We start from the raw sequence: 20,199 nt of genomic DNA, 5'->3' as shown, positions 1-20,199 counted from the left end.
AGACGTGGAAAATTCCCTTGAAATAAATCTGGTTTGCGAGACAAATGCTTGTATGTATTGAATCTCTTAAAAGATGAGGGGGGAAATATGCGCTCACCGAGAGGGCATCGTCAACACGAAACCACCACCAGGCTCCTTACGGGGATGTGGAGAGCTTCGCGGCCGGAACGAAGCCTCCCCTCTCCGCCGGCCAGGCGTGGAAAACGCGCTTTCCGATCGCTCAAGGTTGCGTAGGAATAGTATAGTTCTAGCGTCTAGGAAAAGCTTTAACAGGTGCGAGGACGGCACGCATAGCGTGGGAAGCTAGCCGCCGGAATAGCTATCTTCGAGAGCTATTCTATATTATATTATATTATACTTCGAGAGCTATGACTGATGCTTTTCTATATATATGTATTCATCTCATCTATGCGATCGCATGCGCGTGCTGTTTCTTTGTCTCTGCGTGTAGTAGTTAAGAGAGCCAGTTTAAGGGCGGAGAAGAGGGAAGGAAAGGAAAGCAAACTTGCAGCGCCGTGGTTTTAAAGCGCAACCGTGGTAGAGAAACGGAAAGGCGATATAAGCATGCGTGGCCATTGCGTGACCACGTACTATTACTGGTTCATAAATAGCTGTACGCTGACTTGGTGCGTCTTTTTCGCTCCAAGCTTCATTTCGACGCCTTTTTTCGTCGTCCTATGCGCCCTAGAAAGCCTCAAATCATTTAATTTTACGAGACGAAAGTGGCCAGATAACCAGATCCCACGAAACCTTGATCCATCTGATTTCTCCAAAGACCTTGTCTTCAATAACATAACCCAGCTTGACAACGCTTGTTTTTCGTCGTCGCATTGCGACGCTCTCCCTTTAATACAAATTCTTTTACACCTCGCTCAATTAACCACCTTAGATTATGCCGCATTCACGCACATCCCAGAGCAGCGGCCACTGACTAGAGGCTGCTCGCCCTCGCACCCGAACATCCCGAACCGTCACGTTTCCGGCTTCATTTTTTTCCTCGGGCAGCTGAAGACTCGGACAACTTTCCGTAGCATGCTGCCGCCATCACATGTCATTCCGAATTTCTGGAGGCTTGCCGCTTGTGTGTTACCTAACCACTCTTACATAATACTCCGAGCAGGGGTCTTTAAGGTAATAAAGCAAAGTGAAATAAAAGCAAGATGAACTGATAACTGCGTGTGCGTCGCCGATCATAGGCAGCTTTGTCTAAACGCATGCTCAGCCTTTCACGTCGCATACTGCGTCGTTCACTTCGAAATACAGTGAGACATTACGAGTAGAATACGAACGAAAGCAGCACAATGTTACAAAAATGGGGGGGGGGGGGGTAACGGCCAAGTAAGTTTACTCAAGAAGTTGCCAGCCGATCACGGCGTTACTAGGCTCAAGAAAGTAATCTACACCGAAAAGTGCGTCGAGATGTTGTGCCCAGAATAGAGCAAAGACTATATACCGTGGCGGAGTTCGCAGATTCATTACGACCGACCAGCGTTCATCGGTGCGATGAGTATACAGAACACACGCGGCTGGGTCTTCCAAGTTTCCCGCGTGGGAAACGTGTTCGCTGCGGCCAGCAGGATTTAAAGGCGCGACCACAACCTCGGCGGAGCAGCGCGGCTCCACCTCTGCGGTAACCAAACACGGCCATCTGCACAGTGCCCGCCATATGCCCAAAAGCTCGGTAGTGGGACAAACGTCGCTCAACGCAAACGCTCCCGCGCGGCAGCCACAGTTCAACAACTTCGGCGACAGATTTGGGAGACTCTCGAAACCGCACCGCCCACTAATCCTGGAGTCCACGCGCTATATCGCTTACCCCCAACCACGCCGGTCTTGGTACCTAGTGGAAAGGGGTCCGCAGCGCGCTCGAGAGCGTGATTTCAACACACGGTTAGTTAGCGCTGGCTTTATGCAACATTTTCCACGCACCCCCCCCCCCCCCCCCCCCGCTCTTTTTTTCAGCTTACGTTCCCGGCACAACCAGCCCCGCGCCAAAGGATCGAGGGCAGCCCGCAGCAGACAAAAATAAACCCGGGAGCGTGAGAACAGCCTGCACCGGCCGCGAAGCGCGCTGATCAATGAAAGCCGGCCCCGCAGAGGCAACAGGACCAAATGGGGCGCGCGCGCGCTCCGCTGACATATGGCACGGCCCCGTGCACCTGCGCGCCGGGCGCGGACCCTCTCCATATCCCCGGCCGGTGTAATGAAGTGGTGTTGTTCGACCGCCGGCGCCCGTCCAGATGCGCACGCTGCGGGTGGGAAACTGGCGCGCGCTCCGCGAACCGGCGCCAAAAGGTGACGCGAGACAAAACGTCGGCGAAACACCCAACCGGGACCGCAATGTCGTCGCCATGGGCGCGCGCGACGCAAGCTACCGTTTTCGCGAGTGTAATTAATCGAGACTGCACGGCCTCTGCACTTCCAGCGGAGGGGTCGGGGCTGTACTCAAAAGGAAGGAACATGACGAAAAGAATAACACGAAAGGTCAAGAGCTACTGAAGAAAGTTCAAAAGTTATGGCACAACGGAGGTTAAGCCGCCCAAGACAACGCCAGCCCATCTTGGACAATCCGTGTACAACATAGACGTACTACCACTTTTGCGAATAAATTCGGCAGCTGCATGAGTCAGTTAATACTGTATCAGGGAAGGAAGCGAAAACCGACATACGGAGTGAAAAGTTTTGTTTGCTTCTCTCTCGCTTTCTGACGTATATAAACTTGCGAGCGTGTACACGAATAAACAGCCGATGCACGCGCCTGAGTATCCCTTGATGGTCCTGTTACACCTGTTCTGCCGACTCCAACTTATGTAACCGCCACCAGGTAAAGAAATTTCTCCACATATCAAGATTCGGCAAAATCCACTCTCATGTGGTTTCCTGCCTTTTGTCATCTGTGTTCCCCTGGGATAATAATTGGTGTCCCTAATGATAGCTTGAAGTTTATTTTGCAAAACTACGCTGCCGTATTCCGCAAATGAATTTTTGATTGCACAGGTCTGGTTAGCTTTCGCCCCTCAGTGTTATCAACAGCGGATATTTTTTTTTCTATCATGCTGCCGATTTTCAAAAAAGCTCCATTTCGCCAACTTGAAGGCTGCAACTAACTTCGCCAGCGATTCTCTGCCTTGGGGCATCTTCGCTGGAACTCAGCCACAGGGACACCGTTATAACAATTGATAACTTTATTCGGGACACTACTACATTTGGAAAATTATCTATTGATTCTTTTATATGAATTTCTGATTTTAAGTTATTTTATCCCAAAGTACATAAAAGCTTTCTTCTCATTTTTACATCTTCTTCCTCCCCCCCCTCCTTTAATACCTTATTTGCCCGTGTGGGCATGAGCACTTGTTATGAAACAAACAAACAAACAAACAAACAAACAAACAAACAACCTGCTCTTAACCCGTGGGCGTGAACTAGATGTACTGGGCGGTGAAGTGCTTTAGGTACGCCTTCAAGATTGATTTAAGTGCTTTCAAATATTTGTTCCCCTTGCGGATCGCGGATGTCAATGGCTGGTTCGGAACGCGTCCGGTGTGGCTGTCTCTCCATCTTTCCTTTTCTTTTCTTTAAGAGAAACGCTTCTTGCTTGAGCACACTGCTGGCTGTCGCCTCTGTAACAGTCGCCAACACCTTTCCTGCCGTCTGTGCCACGCGCGCTAAAACTCTGCACAAACTGCGAAGCGCAGCAGTAGCTCGGTGTTTGGTTGGCGCATAAGGCTGCTTGATTACAAATGCTACGATGGACCTAGTTTTACATTTTATAAAGGGGCTTTCTTATGCAATGACAACACAGCGAGCCATCTATCACTCAACTATGTGAGAGGTCGCTAGTGATCAGAATCCCCGTAACAGCAATCGTGAGACATGAGACCAGTAATGCATACCTCTAACACTAACGAGATGCAAATTTGACACCAAATCAATAGAGAGAACCACATCACCCACTCATCTGCTGCTACTCTGAAAATGCAACTGTTGTCTTAGTGGCAGACACAGGCAATTACAACATCAGAAGAAATTTAATTTTCATTATTCTGGTGTTTTCCTTGGTGTGTTTTCTCTCTCCCCCTTTTCGTTTTCTTCTTGTAGTTCTGTGCTTTCCATGAACTAGTAGCGAGCAGACAACTGCACTGTTCTTTTTTTCCTCCCCTTGTGCGCATGTTTGCTGCGGTTACACACAGTAATTGCAAATACACGGCAGGTCTACAACCATAATGCAGAAACTGACTTAAAAAAGAAAAGAAAAACACGCACACAACGCCACGGTAATTAGTGGGCGGCAACGACAACCGAAGGCTTAGAAATGCTTTCTTTGCCTTTTCCTTTGACTTTCCTACTGCTGCTGCTGTCCGGCACACTGAGTCAGAGGGTGGTTCAGAGTGCGTATATACATGAAAGGAGCGTGGCAGAGAAGAAAAGAGACACGAAGAACTCATTTGGACCGTACTGCGTCGAATGTGCACAACGCCCTCTCGAGCTTCCAGGTCATCGCCACATTAGCCTCTTCACAGCTGTAATTACCCGTGAGCCCCCGCAAGCGCTTACCTTTCTATGGTCGGACACAACTTCAGTCTGCAGTGAAGCCCTGCCTACGCTCTCATAACCGCCAGCCACTGTTCCTCCACGAGGCTGCAAATAGTTCATACTTCAAACTTTTCCTGTTACCTAAGTAAGGCGGTAACCAAAAAGACAAAGTTATAAAGCGCGTAATTTTATACGTTTTCACTCGCCTATTATAGTGGAATGGCGAAAGCCTGATTGTTTGAACTGAAATAATATGCTTGCTTTGCTGCAACTATTTACTGTCAAGTTTCACTTGACAGTAAATAGCTGTATCAAGTTGTATCGGAGGTATCAAGCACGACGCCATTTTGAAAACGTCGAATGACAACGACTTTGCTTCTGTGATTGGCTAGCGGAATAACACAACACCGCGCGTTCCGTGTGCCTTGGTTGCCAACTGCTGCTTTTTAAAGTTGTATCCTACTATACCAACGTGCAAGTCCAGACGGAAGCTAGACAGAATGGAAGAGAGGAGGGGGAGGGGGGGCAGGGAATGGGTAGAACCGACGCAGTCACGAAACGAGTGAACAACAGCCTTGCCACTCTTCGCTCGCAGTTCCCATACAAATACAAAGGGGGGAGGGATAAGGAAAATGGCCAAGGTTGACGACTGGGCGTGTTGGTATAGCATATTAGAGGTTGGATTGCACAACATTTTGACGAGACACACAGAAGAGGAACAGAAGAGAAGCGCTCTGTGGTGCGCGTTTCTCTTCTGTGTGTCTCGTCAAAATGTTGCGCAATCCAACCTCTGATAAGGAGAAGGTGACGTGAGAAGGCAAGGAAACGCTGGATAAACTTAAGTTCAAGGTATGGTACGGTGCGTTCCTACTATTGCTGAAAAATCAAACCATGCAAATATGTTTGGCGGACAACTTACACAGGGCGTGCAGAAGCCGAGCCGCATAAATTAAAGCGCACTGCAGGGTCTAGGCGACACAACGGAAGCGTCAAATCAACACTTCTGTGTCCGCTGAGATAGCTTTGTGGCTATGGCATTGCTAGAGGTCGCGGATTTGACCAAGGCAGCCGCATTTCAACGGGGGCGAAATAAAAAACGCTCATGCGCTTTCATTTAGGGACATGTAAAATAACACCACGGTGCCAAAATTAACCTGGAGTGTGCCACTACGGCCTGCCTCATAATCCGATTGTGGTTTTGGCACGCACAGCCCCACAATCCAATTCAAGTTTAATGCTTCTGCCACGATGTGATGTGCCATGTGAGGCAATGACAATACTCAACCCCCTCACAGATTATGAAATATGGGACGCAACAATGTCTGAAGCAAACACCTCTCCCTCTGTGTTTTGTGTACTACACAGACCAACAGCAGTGGTGCACGCAAAGTAACGTTTAACATCAACTCACTCTTGTGTAGGACAAAACGTTGAAGAAATGAAACATTTGCCGTCAACATCACAGCTAATTATCGTCAATCAAAGCAAGCAGCACAGAAAGCTTCGCTTACATCGAATCCCACAGTGTGTGGAATCTGCATAATTTTCTGCTGCTTCTCGCCGTCGTTGAACAACACAGCCGAAAAGAGAAATAACGCCCTCGGTAACCTCGTCATCCCTATAGCATATGTCACCATGCTGCAACGCTTTGCACTGCATTCACATGGGGAAGTCTGCCTGCAGAACTGGGGAACCGGAATGTAGGGTTGTTTTTTTTCCATAAGTCTGACGTTTAAGTGCCGAGCCCAGCGCAGGGGGTAGGCAGAAACGACATGGCGTTTTGTTGAAAACATTTTTTCCCCAATGTCATTTCCGTCAAACATGCATGGTAACAGTCTCAATTGTCAGCAAATTGCACATTACGAATCATCTAGAGGTGTGGATATGCGTGAAGCTGCTATTTTTTAATAATTTCTTCCCCCAATTTTGCATTACACATCCTCACAAGCATAAATGTTCACATGAGAAGCATTAGAAAGATACTGGCCATGCAGAAACTCAAGATGCGATACGTAAATTTACCTGCAAAACTGTTATAAAACACGAAGTGCATGACTCAAAGTCAGAGTAGTTACAGTCAATTTGCCAACTTGACACGGATTCATAAAAATAGGATGAATGTGTGTCTCAGAAAAACATCCCAAGACATTTTGAACTCGCAAGACTGCAGCAACGTTCTAGTAGCAACAATAGTCCCAATTTCAAGATATATTATTTATAATGTACAAGCGACTAAGTGAACAGTGAGAACACTTCATACCTGTAATGCATTCTGTTAACTGCAGCCCACCGAACAGCATTTTTGCAAGTGTATGTTGTGAAAATCCCGCTTGAACATGTGACCAATATCCCTAAGGTCTGCTAATAGATGAAGCCAATTATAGTTTGCAAAACGATGTGACACCACACAAAGGTTACATAGACACACCGCTTCAAGAGATGTGTCCATTGGGAGCTGAGCAAAAGTCCTTCCTTGTGTACACCGTCACCCACAATTTTAAGAAAGATAGCTGAGTGTGCAAAAGTGTGCATTCCTTTATTTATTAAAAAGAACTTTCAAAACTGTGCAAGCTTATGATTCCAAACACTCATACAAATTGTGGCTGTGAGAAAAGCTGCAAACAGGTTGGCTGATGGTGTTGAAGGAGTGGTGCACTATTTTCCCCTCTCATTTGGCCGCAGTTATATTGGATAAACTGGTTGTTGCACAAATTACACTCTATAACATTATATTAAATAGTAAAATGTTGAGGGCCTATGTGTGTGCATGTTTATTCTCTGTATGTGTACAGTGGTTTGTGTAAGACATGAATTTTGCCTTTTCAAAAATAGTTCAGAAAGACCGCGTAGCAGTGTGAAAGAGTGAATAGACATGAATAGACATAAAAATAAAGTGATGCTAGCTTTTGTGAATCACCTGTTTCAGCTCAGATAAAACGAAAGATGAATCCAACCTTACTTTTTGGCAACACATCATAAGCAGCAGATACCAAGGAGTGCTTTTTTATTCAGAATAGCTTGAACAAAATTCCTAATTGACATTCTAATTATGTAGCAACTTCAGGGCTCATACTGAATTCATACAATTGAAGCCAGTCACTACTGAAAGAATGTCCATCGAGTAGATATCCTGAGACTACATTCCACCTCCCAAGTTGTTTTCACACTGCCAAAGGTAAGAGGAATACACAGGTAATATCCTTGCGCAGTGGAATATAGTTCCGGGTGTAACTGCCCGATTATTTGTGGTGTGAGAGAGTTTTTTTTTTGGTACATACATGATATGTTACCACAATATGCGATACATTAGGATCTTTCTGCATGCATGTCGTATATGCCACGAATTACAGTAATGAGTAGATGGCGCGGCCTGGATGAACACATCTAGAGAAGCGTTCGGATTTCTTATTGGCCGAGTCTTGCAGCTTCCAGTGTTGCAAACGACTTGTGAGATGGAGTGTTGCACCAGTTTCAAGATGTCCGTTTCAAAACTGCATCACAATATGAACTAGACACCCTAGATATTTTGTCTCTCAGTGCACAAGGAAAGCTTTTAAGAAATTGTTGCATGGGACACCAATTCATTTTACTGCATGTTTCATGGATGGATATCTCAAAACAGGTGCTTGTCTCTGGATTTATGGTTAGTGGAATTAGGTTTCCGAAATTAGGGGATTTATGGCTAGTGGATATCACTCCAGCAATAACCAACTTCAATGCCACAGCTGCAACATGTCCTCCAAACAGAGCAATTAAAAGCCACTTTAGTAAAGTTTAGTTAAAGGGACTGACAACAAATTTGCATGGCACCTATTTTTTTTAATGCAATGGAAAACTTACCGGTCAGAGTGTCTAATAATAATAATAATAATAATAATAATAATAATAATAATAATAATAATAATAATAATAATAATAATAATAATATGCAATCTCAAATTACCCATGTCCTGCGCCTACTGATTCCAGCTAGCGCCTGTAAATTTCTTAATTTCATCACCCCACCTAGTCTTCTGCCATCCTCAACTGCGCTTCCCTTCTCTTAGCACCCATTCTGCAACCCTAAAGGTCCACCGGTTATCTAACCTACGCATTACATGACCTACTCAGCTCCATTGCAGAAGGGCAGCGGATTGGGTGAGTTGGTGTTCCATGGTAACAATAAAATTAAAACAGCGCTGGACGGCAGGACCAGAAAGAGGAGGAGACAACACGAACTTCTGCATCAACTTCTGCAATGTGTTCAGAATTGCATCTCAGACCAAAATGATGAGTGCGCATTCCATAATAATTGTGGCATTTCGAGTGGGTCTTTCATGGAACTTTTATTCTTTTATTTAGAGAATACCTATGTAATGTGGGAAGATAAAGTTTTCAAGCAAAAGTCGGGGGTGTGTATTGGTGCCAGAATTCCCCAATACTTAGTAACATTTTTCTAAGTTATGTTGACAGGAAAGTAGAGAAGGACTTAAATGGAAGGTATATTCGAATATTTTGATACGTGGATGATTTCCTAATTTTAGTTAGGTCTAAGGGTGCTGAATGTGTGCCTGACTTACTCGATGTTTTTTCTAAGCATCGGTCTGGACTGAGCTTCACACAAGAGATCCCACAGAGGAACGTCCTGCAGTTCTTAGATCTGAATTTGACCTTTTTGTCTAACCATGTATACTGGTGATACGCTCCCAGGAGTGAAAAACCTCTTGTAAACTAAGCGTCTTGTCATTCTAAGCTTGTTAAATTCGGAATTCTAACAGGATGTATTGGTATGGCTGTCAAAAAATCGTGTACTCATCAAATGTCCAGTAGCCTGATGGTCCAAGCCCAGAGATGCAGAGAGGCCGGTTTTCCAGATTCTGTAATTGTGGCTGGTGCTAATAAGATTATAAAAGCGCTGAAATGTACAGAACAGCCCAAAGAAAATGTTGCAGGGAAAAAAGTTGTTGTCATGCCTTACGAGCACGCGTTGTCACATCGTTTTAAGAGGGTAGGGGCCAAGTATGGTGTGAGGGTCGTTTTTTTCTGCTCCGATGAAGCTGGGTAAATTAGGGGCAGCAGTTCAGAGGAAGCAGGATAGCTTTAAACGGAATGCTGCATGCAAGGTAAATCATGTCAGTAACTACATCTGTTGCAAGAAGGGAGCTGTCTACCAAATTCCTTGATCTTGTGGTCAAACTTACATAGGCCAGACAGGCCATTGCATCAATATTATACTAATTGAGCATGCCAATTCATTGGACAAAAAAGACACTAACCTGGCAAAGCATTGCAGTATTTGTAAATGCGTACCTTTCTTTGATGGCACACAATTGTTATTTTTTCATAGTGACAAGACTACCAGAGAAGTCGCTCAAGCATTCCATATCATCAGAAAATCTAATAGTTGCGTTAGCAAAACATCTTTAATCTTGTCAGGGAAAGAAATGGCATTGCTGCATAAAGAGTAGATTGCAAGGCAGGTACATCGCGTGTGTATGTTGGCTGTCCGGAGTTTGTATCTGATCATCAATGTATGACCGGGCGCATGTGTGACCAGTTTTGTACGTATAAGTTGACTTCTTACTTCAAATAAATCAGTTGTAAGTTCAGCGCCGTGTTTGTCTCCTCCTCTTTCTGGTCCTGTCGTCTAGCGCTGTTTGAATTTTATTGTTATCAGCTCCATTTCTCTTAATGTCAATTAGAATATTGGTTATCCCTGTTTGCTCTCTGATCTCTACCGCTCTCTTCCTGTCTCTCAACGTTATGCTTAACATTCTTCATTCCATCGCTCTTTGCACGGTCCTTATCTTGTTTTCGAGCCCTTTGTCAGACTCCATGTTTTTGCTCCGTATGTCAGCGCCGGTAGAATGCATTGATTGTACACCTTTCTTTTTAATAATAACGGTAAGCTTCCAGTCAGGGTCTGACAATGTCTGCCGAATGAGCGCCAGCCCATTTTTATTCTTCTGTAAATTTCCTTCTTATGATCAGGGTCCCCTGTGAGTAATCGACCTAGGCAAACATACTCCTTCACAGACTCTAAAGGCTGACTGGCGATCCTGAACTCTTGTTCCCTTGCCCGGCTATTCATCATTATCTTTGTCTTCTGCATATTAATCTTCAACCCCACTCGTACACTTTCTCTGTTAAGGTGCTCAATCATTTGTTGTAACTCGTCCCCAGTGCTGATGAACAGGACAATGTCATCTGCAAATCGAAAGTTGCCGAGATATTCGCCGTTGATCCTTACTCCTAAGCCTTCCCAGTTTAATAGCTTGAATACTTCTAAGCACGCAGTGAATAGTATTGGAGACATTGTGTCTCCCCGTCTGACCCCTTTCTTTATAAGTATCTTCCTACTTCTCTCGTGGAGAATTAAGGTAGCTGTGGAATTTCTGAAGATACTTTCCAAGATATTTACGCAAGCGTTCTGTATTCCTTGCAAGCGTAATGCGTCTATGACTGCTGGTATCTTGACTGAATCAAATGCCGTTTCGTAATCTATGAAAGCCAGATAGAGAGGCTGATTGTACTCTGCAGATTTCTCGACGACCTGATTAATGACATGGATGTGATACATTGTAGAGTATCCCTTCCTGAAGCCAGCCTGTTCCCTTCGTTGACTAAAGTCCACAGTTGTCTTTATTCTATTGGAGATTATTTTGGCAAACAAATTATATAATACTGGGAGTAAGCTAATGGGCCTATAATTTTTCAATTCTTTAACGTCTCTCTTTTTGTGGATTAGTATAATGTTTGCATTCTTCCAGTTTTCTGGGACGCTTGCAGTCGACAGACACTTCGTATAAAGAGCCGCCAGTTTTCCAAGCATTATGTATCCACAATCTGTGATTAAATCAACTGTTATTCCATCTTCTCCTGCCGCTCTTCCTTGTTTCATGTCTTGCAAGGCCCTTCTGACCTCATTGCTCGTTATAGGAAAAGTTTCTGTATCCTGTTCATTACTCTTTTTAATTGAGGTATCCAGACTCCTCTGGGTACTGTACAGGTCAGTATAGAATTCTGCTGCTTTTACTATATCTTCGAGATTGCTGACGTTATTACCCTGCTTATCTTTCAGTGCATACATCTTGGTTTGTCCTATGCCAAGTTTCCTTCTCACTGATTTCAGGCTGCATCCATTTTTTATGGCTTCTTCAGTTTTTCTCATGTTATAGCTTTGAATAGCACTTATTTTCGCCTTATTGATCAGTTTTGACAGTTCCGCGAATTATACCTGATCTCTTGAGTTGGACACTTTCATTTGTCGTTTCTTTATTAGGTGCATTGTTACTTGGGAGAGCTTACCTACTGGTTGCCTTGGTGCCTTACCTTCCACTTCAATTGCTGCTTCTGAAGCCAGCCTAGTTACGGTTTCACTCATTGCCTTATGTCATCTTCATCTCTTTGTTCTAAGGCTGCATATTTGTTTACAAGTGCCAACCTGAATTGATCTGCTTTTACCATTACTGCATATAGGTTGGCCTGTTTCTTTACCAATTTTACTCTTTCTCTCTTCGAATTGAGGTGAATCCTAGACCTCAGCAACCTGTGATCAGTGCACTTTACTCTACCTAACACTTAAACATCATTCACTATGCTGGAATCGGCAAAAAGTATGAAATCTAATTTCTTGTTTCACTATTAGGGCTTTTCCAGGTCCACTTTCTGGTGCTATGCTTTTTGAAGAAGGTGTTCATTATTTGCAGCTGCTTCCTTTCTGTGAATTCTATCAACATCTCTCCTCTAGCGTTCCTAGAATCGGCGCCGTAGTTGTCAATTGCTTTTTCACCAGCCTGCTTTTCCCCCACTTTTGCATTGAAGTCGCCCATGGCTACAGTACACTGAGTTTCCACTTTTCAAATCGCTAATTCAACATCTTCATACAATTGTTCTATTTCTTTATCATCGTGACTGGAGGTTGAAGCATAGCTTTGCACTACCTTTATTCTGTACCTTCTATTCAGCTTTATTACGACTATTGCTACCCTCTCATTAATGCTGTAGAATTCAAATTGTACAGTGTCTAAACATGAAGTGGTAACACAGAAAATGCTGTGGAACATTCTTTATTAGAATTTTTCTATCTGCACTGAGGTTGTAGTCGTTGACTGGAAGCATGCCAAAAACGGTCATAGGTGAGTGCGATAGCGATTATATGCCGGCATTAGTGGGAGGCAGACTAGAAGTGTGGCCATAATGTGAGACAATATCATTTTGTTTATGAAGTTGATGTTCCTGCGATTAATATTTTCAGAATTCTTAAAGTATTTCTGTGATAATAGCTACGTGTTTTCATGGTTTCCTGTCCAACTTCTTTGGTATTTAACCAGTCAAAACGAAACCAATCAGATCGAAAGTGACACAATGCTTTTACATGTGATACCAAGTTCAGCGTGTTGCCATAGCCATGTGTGCGCAGTGTCAAACAATATAGCAACTGCAATATTAAGCAATAATAATATTGTACTTAATAACAGCCGACTTGAATACAGTAATCTCAGACTACATCCGAAGTACTAAGATTTCACTACCAGGCCTTGCCACTTACTGGTTTTTGAGACTTTCTTTGCCAATTTAAAATTATAATTCCTACCTAAATCGTGAACAGCGTGCTGAATTCTATCACTATAAAAAATGGTCATTTCAATTCCATCAACGTCTCAATACATTCTGGCCAATTGTCAATCTGTTTAAGTAAACAGCTCATTAGCACATATCACTCAAATTCTGATTGAAGTAGCTAAGCTAGATATAATGTCATGCCAACTAGTCTATCCTTTATTCCTAATCACAGCACCATTCAGGAGAAGCAGCAGGAGAGCACATGAGACACAGCCTCTAACACAAGTGCTCGGAGAAAAGTCACACAGCAAGAGAATGGAGACAACAATCCTCAAGTGAGTTAGAAGGGGAAAAGGGGAAGAAGCATGTAAGAAACATGCAAGCTGAAATACCAGGTGGTCAATAATTGGCTCTACGCAGTGTGTAGCTGATGATACCCTAACACGTGGAGCAAAGCAATGCACTTTTCAGCAAAAACTCTTTGCAGCGCTCTAATTGCACAGAAAGTTAACCTTTTAAGCGCTTTATTACTCTGGCCAAAAGTGAGCTTATTTTGCTTTTCTTTATGGCATAATTACGTTCAAACTTCCCTTTTTTCCGAAACACTTCAAGAGCATTATTAAGTAATTTGCTTCTTACTTTACACATGCAAACCTTATTTTATCTCTTTGCTAAGCAATACACACGTATTTGTCAGTGTCATAAGCGGTATAATCGTCAATGAGGAAAATGGTTCATTTTACAATGCTTCAAAATCAACTATTCTGAGAAGCAATGTTCAAGACCAAAAAAAGTATTTCATCCATTCTGCCGCTGCTAAGGCAGGTCACGAAGTGTGTGAAATTTCATAAAGCATGGAAGGGCACAGAGCTTTGCCACAGTGCTCTTACCATCCTTCAAAGCCTCTTGCTAAAACATGCCCAAAGAGTGCAATTTCAAAAATGTGGCATTTGAGTGCCAACAAAGTGCTGCCATCTATGTAGCAGAACAAGAAGGCCAAACAAATGCAGCCTTTGAACACTTAAACAGTGCTGTCATCTATGTAGTAAAACACAAGGAGCACATGCAGTGCTGACACTGTGCAGCCATTTATGCACTATAAGAAAAACTAAGTGGACGCCCTCTGTGCATCCAAATCATATAGAACATAGGAAGATTGTGGTGGACGAGCTAGGCTGGTCCGAAATGCTTAAGGGGTAAAGGTGCAAAAGTCCCCAAAGCTAGCAAAAAAAAAAAAAAAAAAAAATTGTCACAAAGCAGAATGCACTTGTACGCAGTTAAGGCATACACAAAGGGCACATATCTAAACCTGTTTCACTACTATGTTTGACCACAGTAAGTCAACTGAGGTAATCTCTGCCTGAATTTCTATGCCAATTTGAAGATATCATTTTTAAGGGACAAAACCATGTCTGCTTCTATCATTCTGATATTGTGTGTTATGATCTTTCCATCAACACCACAATTGCAGAACATTTTCTGGACAGTAGGCATCTACTTTATGAAAGGGTCCCTGAAACAATTTTTACGGTTGCATACGAACACATCAGAGTGGTAAGGAAGGAATATTAATGGCTGACTTTAAATGATTCGTGTATACCCTCTAACTTATAAACAGATTCTAAGGACGTCAGATCCATGCCTGTCATACCAACACCTCTCCACGCATTTTCTCCCATCCTTAACCATTCTATGTTGAATGGGTGAGTGATATCACTTGGGTGAGCAATCTTACCGGTTTCACTTGTGACATTACTCAGAATACTTTCACTATGGCATCGCATGAATCTTCTTTACAATAGTATATTTATCTATAACAATTTGCCTCCATAAAATAAACACACAGTGAATAACCATATAAACATAGATGAATCTTCAAAGTAATGGCACAGTTCTGGATGATCATATATAGGGTGTCTCTGCTAACGTTAGCCAAGCTGTTAAATAAAAAAAAAGACGAAAAAAAGGAAAAAGAAAGAACAGAAAAAGCGGGGGAAAATAAAGGGAAAGAAGACACGATGCAAGGTTTGATTTTAATACCTGCGGCGATCACTTTTCAGACCTCTGATGACTGAACATCATAGGTGTTTACTTGTATCTTGCACTGTTTTTTAAAACTTCTTTTCCATTGAACAGCTTGGCTTATGTTAGCTGGGACACACAGCAAACCATTTCCTGCTGCTTCTGTCTATGTGTCGCTTTGTGAGTGTGTGCAAGGAAAGGAGTGAAATTAAGAGTTTGTTCCAAGAAGCTGAGCTCTGTGGACTGCATGGACAAGGGATAGAGGTGAGGAACAATGCTGCAGAGGTTAATAAAAATGCAGCGGCCATGGCCGTCAGTGGGACACGAGATTATCACGCCTAAACTTGTGCTGCAGTCCTTTAGGAAAGAATTTGAAGCAGCAATGTCTTCTGGCACGGTACAGAAACATGCTTCATCATCACATGCACCTGCCACGCTGCAGCCTGCCAGTGCGCTCTCACTTCTGCCTGAAGGATGCTAATGATCTATCTCTTGTATCTGCACTACAGGGGTGTGCAGCAATGCAAGTAAAATTCACTGTAAGGCCACCATCACCACTTTAACAAGAACAATAAACATGGCAATATATTCATTCAAACTGACGGAAAGCCGGAAACACCCATGTAACTGTATCATGCTGTGCTTATGGAAGTGGGACAGGGCTGCAGCTGCATGCATATGAGCTGTGGAAGGAAACCACATTGAACCTGTGAAAAAAAAAAAAAATGAAAAAAAAAAACTCAAGGACTGGCTATCATGCAAGGGGGAGTTCAATTCCTTTTCATTTATGGCCAATGTTTAAGACAAAGGTGCAAGCATCTCCAAGCAACACTGACATAAATCTGTTCACTTATCAGTAGCACCAGATAGACAAAAATAGCAAAAATCTGAGTTTCTGAAAGCTTTCTTTCATGGTGCAATGATATTCACAGTGCTTTTTTGGCCTTTCTAGCATTATCCACCTTTTTAGTTTTGTATCCACCGCTAAAGCAAACCCATTATGCAAAAAGGAAAAATAAAGAGCAATACCACAAGGGTTTATTGCCTTCACCAATTTACTGCAATCTATAAATACACGTTTACCAATGTTGGAATCCGTTATTAAAGCACATGCTCTTCAATTTATGGAGCAAAACATTGGGAATGCTTTTTCAATGTTTGCACTGAATACAGTAGCCAGTAGGTGCGGCTTAGTGCATGAAAGGACAGGACAGCCTTGACAATCTATCCTCCAGAAAACTAGGGACTCAACAATTTCTTCAATGGCATACGCCTGGTGACATTACTTTGCCAGCAAGGCAGTGTCATGCTTCAGCAATAAACCTGCAGTAAACAGCTGAATTTATGTGTCGAATGCTGCTGGCAGTTCTATCTCCATGTTTAGATTCTCAATCTCAGTGTGTTACCAGAATGATCTGCTGGTACGCTACAAGTCATGAGGAATACTTTGCTATACGGCACAGCTCCACTTTTCTGCAGCAGCACTGTAGTACTCTCAGAAGCTCTTAATGACTTCACACCACTTCTTCTCAATTACAATGTTAAGCATGCAGTCAACACATGCATAAAGGTGTCGCAGGTGTGTCACTGCATCAATTTAGCAGCACGCAACAATGTGATGATACATATCGCACAAAAAAAGACTCAGCTTCTAGTCCCTTAATTATTATGAGCAGTCAATTTTGATTTTCCTTTGGAACGTCACCCTAATAAGCAGTTTGTGTAAGCAATTCGTTGTCACAAAGACCGCTTTCATCTCGCACCTTTTTCTGCAAATGTAGTCATTGCAGAGTCACTTGAACACAACTGTGCGCCTCAAAATTTTGATTCTTTTGGATCAGTTTGAATTGCCCATTTTTTGGCTAGCAAGCGTTTTCTAGATTTAATTGGATTAATCCAAAAATGTAGTACCTTACTTGAGGCGAATTCAGTTCATCGCTCTGATCCTCTGGCAGAATGTAGGCTGCCAGCAATCTGAGCAGGAAACATGACTTACCAGCCAAACATTTTACTTGATCTCATTAGAAAATAAACAGGACACTGACCATAATTAAAATAAAAAATGAAAAGTTTGGGAGCACATGTCCCTGAGTGTGCCAGATGACCTGTTCAGTGTATTACTTCTGGTTTGGATCATTACAGATTCAAGATTAAGCCTTGTTGTCAGGTGCTTCTCCGTGGCAACGATACACGCATTGTCCCCATTTATCTTGTGAACTGCCTTCTGGGCATGCTCTGCGACAGCATTCGTCAGTGCGTGACCTTTGGCTACATCATTTTTGTGCTGCTTGAGGCGCCTGCAAAATATTCTGCTCTCACCAATATATATACCAATTTATGTTCCACTCTTATCTTCTCTTCCTACCGACCCATATACATGCTCACCATGGAGCAGTGGGAGATGACTCTTCATGGTGGGACTCCTGAGGCACGGCGGGAGATCATGCACCAGGCCTAGGCAATCGCCGCAGACATCATAGAGGCCCTGGACTAAGGGCTTCTGCCCTTTACTCCCTTCCCCAAAGTTAATGTTTTTATCATCATCATACCGATTTGCAATCAATGCAAGAAAGCTCACAGACGATGCCGAGGAAACTTGGGATCTTTCATGTTCATCAGGTAACATTTAAGCTTGCTTGCTAGGACATGCACGATCTGTTCACCATGCCGCCTAAAAACAAGAGCAAGGGCTTAACTTGGAAGACATATATGAGACCACGGCGTGCTTCTGTCTTCATGCTGGAGCATTCATCCCTTGCTTGGCTGTTAGCTGATTAGTCTTCCTAAGCTTGGTTGTAGTTCAAATAAAATGCTTGGGGTACCCATTCTTTGTCAGGTCTTCTTCAATGGTACTAAGCACTGGTGGTCTGATGTCCAATGGCGTAGGTGTGTTGCGCCCATTCAACTAGTGAACGATCCATTGAGCATTGGTGAGACATCGGGTGAACTGACTCGAAGTCCAAGTACCAACCAGAATGGGACGACTTTCGGTAGGTGCTGAAGGAGAGGCCTGTGAGAGCATGCATCACAAGTGCGTCAAAGGGAATGCACCTATTCTGCTATTCTTCCCTGGTGAACTTGATGGAAGGTTCAATGCTATTTAGGTAATCAAGGAAACGCATGTCCTTGTCTATGACGCAGAAGCAAATGTCAACGTACCTTAAGAAAACTTTAGGTCGGGGCTTAAATTACTCCAGAGACTTAACTAAGATAAATGCAACTCGGCAAGCCTCAAGCGGCAACATTAATGTGTTCATCATGCCTGTAGTGAAATAAAAACATATGTATAAAGGCAGAATGAGAATATTTTTAGACTAGTGCACAGAACAAGCCATTCATTTCTGGCACGCCCCGAAAAATTGGTAGCTGGCGCGACTTGGCCTGGTTCAGCCCATTAATCCTGGAGCCTAGACGAAGCGTGGTCCAGCTCTTGGTCATTGTGAAGGTACCCGCCATACACAGATTATTTGTTAGAGACACAGTTTGGCATCAGGCTTTCCACTGCAGTAGTTTGACAAATATACAGATAAAAAAGAAAGAAAAAATATATATATATGCAGATCCCACGCACTGTGGAAATTGATGTAAGCGAAGCTTTCTGTGCTGGTTGCTTTGATTGATGATAAAGAGCGGCGATGTTCACAGCAAATCTTAATTTCTTCAATGTTTAGGCTAACACGAGAGTGGTGAGTTGATGTTAAACGTTACCTCGTGTGCACCACTGCTGTTTGTCTGCGTAGCACATAAAACACAAAGAGAGAGGTGTTTGCTTGAGGCATTGTTGTGCGCCATATTTCATAACCTCTGAGAGGGTTGAGCATTGTCATTGCCTCACATGGCACATCACATTGTGGCAGAAGTATTAAACTTGAATTGGATTATGGGGCTATACGTGCCAAAACCCCAATCAGATTATGAGGCACACCGTAGTGGCAGACTCCGAATTAATTTTGACACTGTGGTGTATATTAACGTGTCCCAAAATCTAAGTCAGCATGCGTTTTCTATTTCACCCCGTCGAAATGCATCTGCCACAGTTGGGAAAAATCCGCGACCTCTAGCAATGCCATAGCCGCAAAGCTACTGCAGTGGGCACAGAAGTGTTGATTTGACGGTTGACCGCTTCTGTAGTGTCGCAGTGCGCTTTAATTAATGCAGCTCTGCTTCTGCACGCCCTGCGTAATTTGTCTGCTTGACATATTGGCATGGCACTTATTTTTCAGAAATAGCAGAAACGTACTGTACCGGACCTTGAACATAAGTTTATCCAGTTTCCCCGCAACTGCTGTCGTGTCTATAGTAGTAGGGTTTCCCTGCCTTCTCATTTCATCTCCCCCACCCTGTATGGGAACTTCCCCTTCTCCCTCCTCTCTACAGTTCTATCTAGGTCTCCCTCTGGACTCCCATGTTAATAGAAAGGGAAGTGCTGCCATTTCTGCAATGCTTTTGAGGGTGGTCACGGATAATTACAGCTGTCAAGAGGCTAAAGCGGTGATGCCCAGGGAGCTCCAGAGGGCATTGTAGAGATTCAAGGCGGTGAGGTCCGAAGGAGTTTCTTGTGTGGCCTTTCCTCTCTGCCTTACTCCTGTCATGTATACACACACTCTGAACCCCCCCCCCCCCCATCATGGTGCTTGTGCCAGATAGCAGCAGCCACAGCCACAGCAGCAGCAGCAGCAGTGGGAAAGTCGGAGAAAGAGACAAAGATAGCTTCGCTTTAAAATTACATCCTCTGTTCATTATGCTTGTGTCTTCCAGTGCGATACAAACATTTATAGTACATTTGCCAAATACTGGTACAGCAATTATAGCAAAGGTATAGGTGACAACTCTTGTACACATCACTAGCCATTTCATTTCACTTTTAAAACTCAAGAAGAATCACTGCAATGCACAATGCTAGAACTTGAGCTATTAAATTTGGTGGGAATGGAAATTTAAAGTAGCTATTGGCTTTCACAATTCCTTAAAACATTGCTGCTGGAAGCTCTTCTAGCTCAATTAAATATGAATTGATGACACGCAAGGGTAACACTCATGTGCAATAATAGTGTCACATGAAACAAGCAACTATTATTGCTTCATTTAGCTTCATTT

The 20,199-nt window shown here is 43.4% G+C and overlaps 1 protein-coding gene and 1 long non-coding RNA gene across 2 annotated transcripts in view; one reads left to right on the top strand and one right to left on the bottom strand.

The window, feature by feature from the left end:
* Positions 1–18,385, top strand: part of LOC142578786 (uncharacterized) — a 30,015-nt gene extending 11,630 nt beyond the window's left edge. The window contains exons 3-4 of the long non-coding RNA XR_012827319.1: positions 13,313–13,415; positions 17,498–18,385. This is a non-coding gene — a long non-coding RNA (uncharacterized LOC142578786). The remainder of the gene's footprint in view (positions 1–13,312; positions 13,416–17,497) is intronic.
* LOC142578778 (U3 small nucleolar ribonucleoprotein IMP3) overlaps positions 1–20,199 on the bottom strand; it is a 46,595-nt gene that overhangs the window by 18,715 nt on the left and 7,681 nt on the right. The window lies entirely within an intron of this gene.

This window comes from Dermacentor variabilis, chromosome 1, assembly GCF_050947875.1.
Source record: "Dermacentor variabilis isolate Ectoservices chromosome 1, ASM5094787v1, whole genome shotgun sequence".
Lineage (NCBI taxonomy): Eukaryota > Metazoa > Arthropoda > Arachnida > Ixodida > Ixodidae > Dermacentor > Dermacentor variabilis.
This window is presented reverse-complemented; position numbering and strand designations above follow the sequence as displayed.